We start from the raw sequence: 8,954 nt of genomic DNA on the forward strand, positions 1-8,954 counted from the left end.
CAGGGACACCCAGGTGTGAGTGAGTGAGAAAGGCATTACCTGAGGTGGGCGACTTGCTTCTCTCCATGTCCATGGCCACCTGGTTGTCGGACAGTTCCGTTAGGCCTGTCACAGCCAATCAGATTCCAAGTGGAAGAGGAGGAGGAAGTGGGATAGAGAGACTCTTTAGTCATGGTCATATCATACTCTTTAGTCATGGTCATATTGAATCACCATGTTGCCATGGTGATTCAACAGACAGTCGTCAGTGTTGTAACAGTGTATGTTGCCATGGTGATACAACAGTCAGTTGTCAGTGCACTAACAGTGTATGCTGCCATGGTGATACAACAGACAGTTGTCAGTGCTGTAACAGTGTCTGTTGCCATGGTGATGCAACAGGCAGTTGTCAGTGCTGTAACAGTGTATGTTGCCATGGTAATAGAACAATCAGTTGTCAGTGCTGTAACAGTGTCTGTTGCCGTGGTAATATAACAATCAGTTGTCAGTGCTGTAACAGTGTCTGTTGCCACAGTGATTCAACATACAGTTGTCAGTGCTGTAACCGTCTCTGTTGTCATGGTGATACAACATATAGTTGTCAGTAGCGTACCAGTGTCAGTTGCCATGGTGATRCAACATGCAGTTGTCAGTAGCATARCAGTGTCTGTTGCCTTTCTGAGGATGACAACTCTGATCCTGAAGCAACACACACGATTCAGGATGTTTCATCCATACATGATGATCGTATATTCACTTCCCACTGGGGGAAAAAACTGGTTGAGTCAACATTGTTTCCATGTCATTTCAACCACCAAGATCTATGTGATGATGGTGAATCCATGTTGAAAACKAATTGGATTTGTAAATGTAAGGGCATTGTCTTTTTTTCAAACAACTTTTAATCTAAACCCAATGACATGCTGAACAGTATTGTTGATTTTACATTGAATTCACATTAGTTGACAACTCAATCCAAATGTAAATCCAAACTAGAAGATGAACTGACGTCTGTGCCCAGATGGTTGTCCTGTTGTCATCTCACGTTTCTCTACTTATAATTGTCTAAAGACTTTCTGGAAATTGAGGATCGCTATAGCCAGAGGGTTATAATGAATAATATGTGAATCCATGTTGAAGCTCGGGATCAGCTTAGAACACCATCAGCATGCATGGCAACAAACACCATGAGGCCTGCACTTCAGAGTTTAAACCGCCTCAGTTGCCTTGTGGTTAGAGCTTCCTCCCTGAGATTGGAAGGTTGGAAGTTCGATTCCCAGCCAAGTCATATCAAAGACTGTATAAATGAGACCCGATGTGTCTTTGCTTGGCCCTCAGCATTAAGGAGATAGATTTGGGGTAAGCCCTTGCATCCTGTGCAAGGGACGTTGTACAGGAGGCCACCTCGCGCTACAGGAAGTGGCCTTGCGCTACAGAAAGCCGCCTCGCGCTACAGGAAGCCGCCTCGCTCTACAGGAAGCTACCTCAAGGTAGGGTGTCATTGTAAATAATAATTTGTTCTTAACTGACTTGCCTAGTTAAATAAAGGTTAAATAAAAAATAAATATATACTTTTGGTACATACTTTTTAGTATATTTTAGCAATAACATTTTCTTTTGACAATTAAGTATATTTAAAACCAAATACTTTWAAAACTTTTACTCAAGTAAATATTTTATTGGGTGATTTTCACTTTTACTTGAGTCATTTTCTATTAAGGTATCTTTACTTTTACTCAAATAATAMGATTTTTTTTCGACCACTGGTGGTTGGAACCGAAATCATTTTCCAATCGTTTCAGAACCATCTGAATTTGAATGTAATGCCAATTCAGATGGTTAAAATACATGCAGTGCAAGCCTCATTCAAATAGACAACCACAAATAATAAAGACGGAACAAAGACCTCGTTGCAGAGTGATGAAGTTTGTCTTAAATCTAGTCATGTAGTAAAATCAGAAATTTTATGTGAAATCTAAACTTTTAGTATTTTAGTTAATTAACYTAATTCTTTACAGTCTACCAGTAGCATTAGACCAGTGTCCTTGAATTATGGTCAATGTTGCATTTCATAAATAAATCATCATAATTTCCCTAGTGTGTTGTTTTTCATATTTCAAAGTACATTGTTATAAGTGAGTAACTTTGCTGGGACAAAACTCAGCTGAAAACTCAGCTTAATTAATCCATTACTTTGATCAACTGCAGTGGAAACATAAATAAAAGGTTTCAGTTGACGTAATTAATCAATTATTTTTTATTATAATATTATATATCTCATAAAGAAGTCAATAATGATCAAAATATTGACTTAGCTATAAAAAGGTGCACATAGTATTTATAATACAATGTTTGAATGTCTTTGTCAAGATTTGAATTTCAAATCACAAATTTCTTTGTGCTGCATTTGCAATGTACACTGTGGCTTTGGCTTTTTGACATTTAGTCATTTCATAAACGAGATACAATTTTCTAACGGGACCTTGGCAAAAGGACCTACTGTATTGAGATAACTGGACTATTTGTGATTTAAAATGACACAGGTTCCGATAAAGCCATGGCATTTAATTCGATAATGGCAGCGCTGACACTGGGATATGTGTTTAACTATTAGAGAGCTGTTCCAGAGCTGTTTCAGTAAAAATCTACGTCATTCCAATCATCTCTCTAGTACCGCCCCCTTGCCGTTATCCTCTTGCCCCTTTAATTCCTTGTCCCCTTAGTCCCTTCTTCCCTTGTCCCCTTGTCTCCCTCCCCAGTCTCCTTGTCTCCTTGCCTTGAGGATGACCTGACTTACTCTGATAGGACGTGCGGTTCCTTATCTTTGAATCTGAATAAAAATGAGACAGGCTGCGCATGCAAAAGTCTTTAGGCAGGCTCACATGCCCATACCAGCAGCCATAGACACCAAGAACGAGGGAGGGAGGAGGAGGAGGAAGAGGAGGAGGAGGAAGAGGAGAGAGAAGAACACAAAGGCCCAGAGTGAAAAAGAAAGTGAAGGCAAGCAGCAACCCAGTTAGTGTATAGTGGAGACACCCAGGCTCTAAACCCAAAAGATCAACTCAGAACAGCAAGGGAGGAAAAACTCTGATTGGCTGGACCTGGCTCCCAAGTGGGTGGGTTTATGCCCTCCCAGGCCCACCCATGGCTGCACCGCTGCCCAGTCATGTGAAATACATAGATTAGGGYCTAATGAATGTATTACTATTGTCCTTATATGAACTGTAAGTCAGTAGTTGAAATTGTTGCATATTGCTTTTATATTTTTCTTCAGTATAGATTCAACCTCGGGCCGATTTGCAAATTGGCTACTTTGAAAAATCTCAAATATAAAATATGTTTGGATTTGTTTAACACTTTTTTGGTTACTACAAGATTCCATATGTGTTATTTAATAGTTTTGATGTCTTCACTTGTATTCTACAACGAAAATAGTAAAAATAAAAAAATTAACTGAATGAGTAGGTGTACAAACGTTTGACTAATACTGTATACCTCTCCATAATGCGTGTGAATACTTTGGAAACGGTTTCCAAATAAAAAATATTTGGACCTGATTTGCTGCTGTTTTTACAGTCTTACTTCCCCCCTAAAAAAAAGTTGGGCCAAATTCGGCCAGCGGCCAACAGTTTGGGGATCCCTGGTCTAAGATATGCTAAGAGATGCTTCGGTAGGTTTTATCTAAGAGTAGTGCTCAAGCAAACGTGACTGAAAGAACCACAACACGCACATGATGCCACCGTGGAATGCAGCCGGTCACATGCACCTCGCATGGTTGTTTGTGAATGGTGGTGTGTTTCGTTTTGTTTATGTATTGTAAGGAGACAGAGAGGTTAGGAGAAGAGACAGAGGCTAGGAGAAGAGACAGAGGATAGGAGAAGAGACAGAAGTTAGGAGAAGAGACAGAAGTTAGGAGAAGAGACAGAGACGTTAGGAGAAGAGACAGAGAGGTTAGGAGAAGAGACACAGGTTAGGAGAAGAGACAGATCACCCACACTCTCTCCTCTCCTGTCCTGCTCCTCTCCTCGCTCTCTGCTCCTCTCCTCTCCTCTCCTCCGTCCTCTCCTCTCCTCTCCTCCTCCTCCTTCCCCTCCCTCCTCCTGCTCCTCTCCTCTTCCTCCTCAGCATTTTCCTGTCTATCTTCTCCATCTTGCGTCTTTCTTTCATTTATTTATTTTAATTGTTATTTAACCTTTATTTACTAGCAAGTCCGTTAAGAACAAAATTCTTATTTCAATGACGACATACCCCCCGGCCAAACCGTAACCCTGACGATGTGTGCCAATTGTTTACCACCCTATTTGACTCCCGATCAAGGCCGGTTGTGACACAGCCTAGGAACGAACCAGGGTCTGTAATGCAGTGCCTTAGACATCTTCGCACAATCGAGAAGATTACTTTCTTCGTCTGTCTATTATCACACAAACACACACAATCATGTATTCATTTCCCATCCTCATCCATTGGTCTTATCTCCCACATCGTCATTTCTCCGATCTGATGTCGTCCCTCTCTACGTCTCTTCTTCTTACCTCTTATCTTGTCCCTCCTGTCTCTCTGTGGCGCTACCTCTGTCTCTGTCCCTCTCTGGTCTCTGCTCTCTCTGTCTCTTCTCCTGCCTCTGTCCTCTTTTCGTCTTCAGTCCCTCTCTGTCTCTTTATTCATCATCCCAGCAGCTATTTTTCCACTAATAATGTAATAAAGACACTAATACGCCTATAATACTACTAATACATACTTTCAATTAACACTCATCTATATTTAACCGTAGCAGACAGGAAGCGAACTGTAATCAGTGAAACATGATTCAAAAGGTATTTTAAAAATGTTTCTGGTTTGCTGGGAAAAGAGCCTGTTTGACAGAGGAGAGAAAGTTGATCGCTGCTGATACTGCTTCTCTACAGTTAATCAATGAGACTAGCCTTCATCTGTTACAGTTAATGCAATAGAAGCCACTACGTTGATGCCTCGCTGGCTGCTTCTCTACAGTTAATCAATAGACAGCCTCACGTTGATGCCTGCTGGGTGCTTCATCTAACAAAAAAAAGTATATATATTTTTTTTTACATACAATAGAACAGCCTCACGTATGATTTGCCTGCTGGGCTGCTTCTCTACAGTTAATCAATAGACAGCCTCACGTTGATGCCTTGTCTGGCTGCTTCTCTTACAGTTAATCCAAGTAGACAGCCTCACGTTGATGCCTGCTGGGCTGCTTCTCTACAGTTAATCCATAGACAGCCTCACGTTGATGCCTGCTGGCTGCTTCTCTACAGTTAATCAATAGACAGGCCACGTTGATTCGCCTGCTGGGCTCTGCTTCTCTACAGTAATCATAAAAGTCAGCCATCACAGTTGATGCCCCTGATGGGCTGCTTCTCTACAGTTAATCAATAGACCAGCCTCATGTTGAGATGCCTGCTGGGCTGCTTCTCTACAGTTAATCAATAGACAGCCATACTCACGTTGGGAGTGCCGTCTGGGATCTGCTTGTGCCTCTACAGTTTAATCAATAGACAGCCTCAAGGCCATTAACTAATGTATTTTTCCAGAGATGGTAGAAAAAATCGGATACATTGGCAGCTTTTATAAAAATAAAACAAAGAGTCTACAGTGCTGGAGGAAGACACAGAAAATGTCACTAACCTAGCTCCCCTGAAGCTATTCATATGTTAAAGTGGATTTTTTAGTCATCTCTTTCAGTTTGTTCTGTAAACTGTCTTGCTTTGGGTACTGTAGTTTTCACCCCCCACACATACACTGTCTTGGCATTTGGTACTGCAGGTTTTCACCCCCCACACATACACTGCTTGGCATTTGGTACTGCAGGTTTTCACCCCCCACACATACACTGTCTTGGCATTTGGTACTGTAGGTTTCACCCCCCACACATACACTGTCTTGGCATTTGGTACTGTAGGTTTTCACCCCCCACACATACACTGTCTTGGCATTTGGTACTGTAGGTTTTCACCCCCCACACATACCACATGTCATGCATTGGTATCTGTGTTTCACCCAATGTCTGCTTGGTTGTTACGCAGCGTCTTTGGCACCCCACACGACATACACTGTCTTGGCAATTTGTACTGTAGGTTTTCAGGCCGCCCTACATCACTACCAGGACTCGGGTAATTATGTATAACAGAGGATCTCCACAATGCTGGCGTACTTTCTTGGTACATTAGATGTGATGTAGCAACATATGGTTAATCGACAATGACCTTAGACCGTAAATTATTGAGGCATATTCAATTCTATATAGATGACTATCTTATGATAGTTGCATCGTTGGAAATAAAGTATACATTCTGCTCCGATAAAGTAAAGAGTATACACTAAAACATTAACACATCCTAGATCTGAATGAATGTGAACCTATTCTCTCATAATACCTTTTTCTTTACATAGATTGAATCGTGCTGACTAAATAAATTCACGACAAAAATGATATCATCCCGGAAATAAATGTTCATCAACTCCATGGCTTCTTGGATTTGTTGAGTCACACTCAGAATCTCAAGTGGAAAACCAACTACGAGGCTGATCGCAACTTTGGATGCAATGTCCTTAAAACAAGTCAAAATGAGGCTCAGTAGTGGTGTGTGCCTGCCTGCCAACCGTTGCCTGTATGCTCCTAGCATTACGACTGGGACATGCATCCTGATTGAGTTTGTGCTGCCGGTTTTTGGTACGTGATGTCTCTGCAAGGGCGAGATCTCCTCAGACCTGGACTAAAGCACCATGGCCGCCAACGTCCTTGTGTACAGTCTGTGGTGGCATGACGATGGCTTGCAGTGGATGTGAGCGAGATTCATGATGGTCCTCTAGTATAGTTGGCTGGCAACTTGAGACTTCCAGGTCTGGGGAATCTTTGGCTGGGCGCAAGTACCTCATAGATCAAGTCTGCTCCGGTTGGCATAGCTTGCAAGTTATACTGCGGGGATATCGACTGACGGAGCATCACACTGCTTGGCAACCATTATTGTATGGTTCTATGCAATTGTTCTTGGCTATTAAGGAGGAATTCCCAGGTGCCAGACGCGCACCAGCATATATTGTCTTCATGTCATAGGGGCCTGAGGATCCTAACATCTCATGGTAAGCGGTAATCATGAGTTGTCTAGTTGTGCTAATACTTTCTGCGAGGCTCGATGGAGGGCTGTGGCCCGGGGTTCGCTCCCTCCCCATAGGAAATTGCCATCGCGTCTTTCCATTTTTTTTATTCACAGTCTGCATCGCTACAGCGCATGATGATTCCTATTATTTTGCATCATTGCGGGCTCATCTCTCTGCCATGTCCAAGGTCATATGGTATTTCTGGCTGTAGAGATTGGGGTGTCAGGGCAGCAGAACGTTCTGCCCTCACCGGCGATCTCCAGACTGTCACGTCTGTCATATGTAGTGCTTCAGTGTGAACCTGCTTTCATCTGTGAAAAAGCACAGGCGCCAGTGGCGAATTTGCCAATCTTGGTGTTCTCTGGCAAATGCCAAACGTCATGCACGGTGTTGGGCTGTAAGCACAACCCCCACCTGTAGACGTCGGGCCCTCATACCACCCTCATGGGAGTCTGTTTCTGACCGTTTGAGCAGACACATGCACATTTGTGGCCTCCTGGAGGTCATTTTGCAGGGCTCTGGGCAGTGCTCCTTCTGCTCGCTTCTTGCAACAAAGGCGGAGTAGTGTCCTGCTGCTGGGTTGTTGCCATCCTACGGCCTCCTCCACGTCTCCTGATGTACTGGCTGTCTCCTGGTAGCGCCTCCATGCTCTGGCACACTAGCTGACAGACACAGCAAACCTTCTTGCCACAACTCGCATTGATGTGCATCCTGGATGAGCTGCACTACCTGAGCCACTTGTGTGGTTGTAGACTCCGTCCATGCTAACACTAGAGTGAAAGCACCCGCAGCAATCAAAAAGTGACCGAAAACATCAGCCAGGTGAGCATAGGAACTGAGAAGTGTCTGATGGTCACCACCTGCAGAACCACTCCTTTATTGGGGGTGTCTTGCTAATTTGCCTATAATTTCCAACCCGTTGTCTATTCCATTTACACAACAGCATGTGAAATGTATTGTCAATCAGTGTTGCTTCCTAAGTGGACAGTTTGATTTCACAGAAGTGTGATTGACTTGGAGTTACATTGTGTTGTTTAAGTGTTCCCTCTTATTTTTTGAGCAGTGTATGTTTCCTGAACTGAAGTGATGACATGTCTTCCTACAGTATGTATACAAAAGGAACCAGGTTTATATGCACAATACAGGAAATCAACCAAAAGGGGGATGGTTTACCAGTCCATTTCCGTGATTATGCTTTTACCAGTCCATTTCCATGATTTAGGCTTTTACCAGTCCAATTCCATGTAAAACCCTTTTGGGGTTCTACCTGGAACCACAGGTGTTCTTCAAAGGATTATCTTATGGGATAGCCAAATTTCCTTTTTTGGTGCTAAATAGCACCTTTTTCCCCCCTAGAGTGTACAGTCCTATATATATAAGATGGCCATTACATTAGCAGGAACTATTCTTCAGGACATGGGTGTAGAACCTCGTGTTTTTCAGTTATTCTTTTTCATTTCACACTAACTAGATAACTGTGTTCTCGACCCCTTGTCTCGTTCTTTTGTCTACTTGTTCTGTGTGTTCTGTGGTTGCTGTGTGTGTTCCGTGTGTTTCTGTGTGTGTGTTGGGTTTTTTGTGTTCGTGTGTGTTTTATCTGGTGTGTGTGTGTTTCTGTGTGTGTGTATGTACTGTGTGTGTGTGTTTCTGTGTGTGTGTTTCTTGTGTGTCTGTGTGTGTGTTTGTGTGGGTGTTGTCTGTGTGTGTGTGTGTCTGTGTGTGTGTGTGTTTCTGTGTGTGTTGTTCTGTGTGTTGTGTCGTGTCTGTTGTGTGTGTTTGTTTGCTTGTGTGTTCGTGTTGGTTCTGTGTGTGTGTGTCTTGTTCTGTGTGTGTTTTTCGTGTGTCTGTGTGGTTTT

This window comes from Salvelinus sp. IW2-2015, unplaced genomic scaffold (genome assembly GCF_002910315.2).
Source record: "Salvelinus sp. IW2-2015 unplaced genomic scaffold, ASM291031v2 Un_scaffold1093, whole genome shotgun sequence".
NCBI lineage: Eukaryota > Metazoa > Chordata > Actinopteri > Salmoniformes > Salmonidae > Salvelinus > Salvelinus sp. IW2-2015.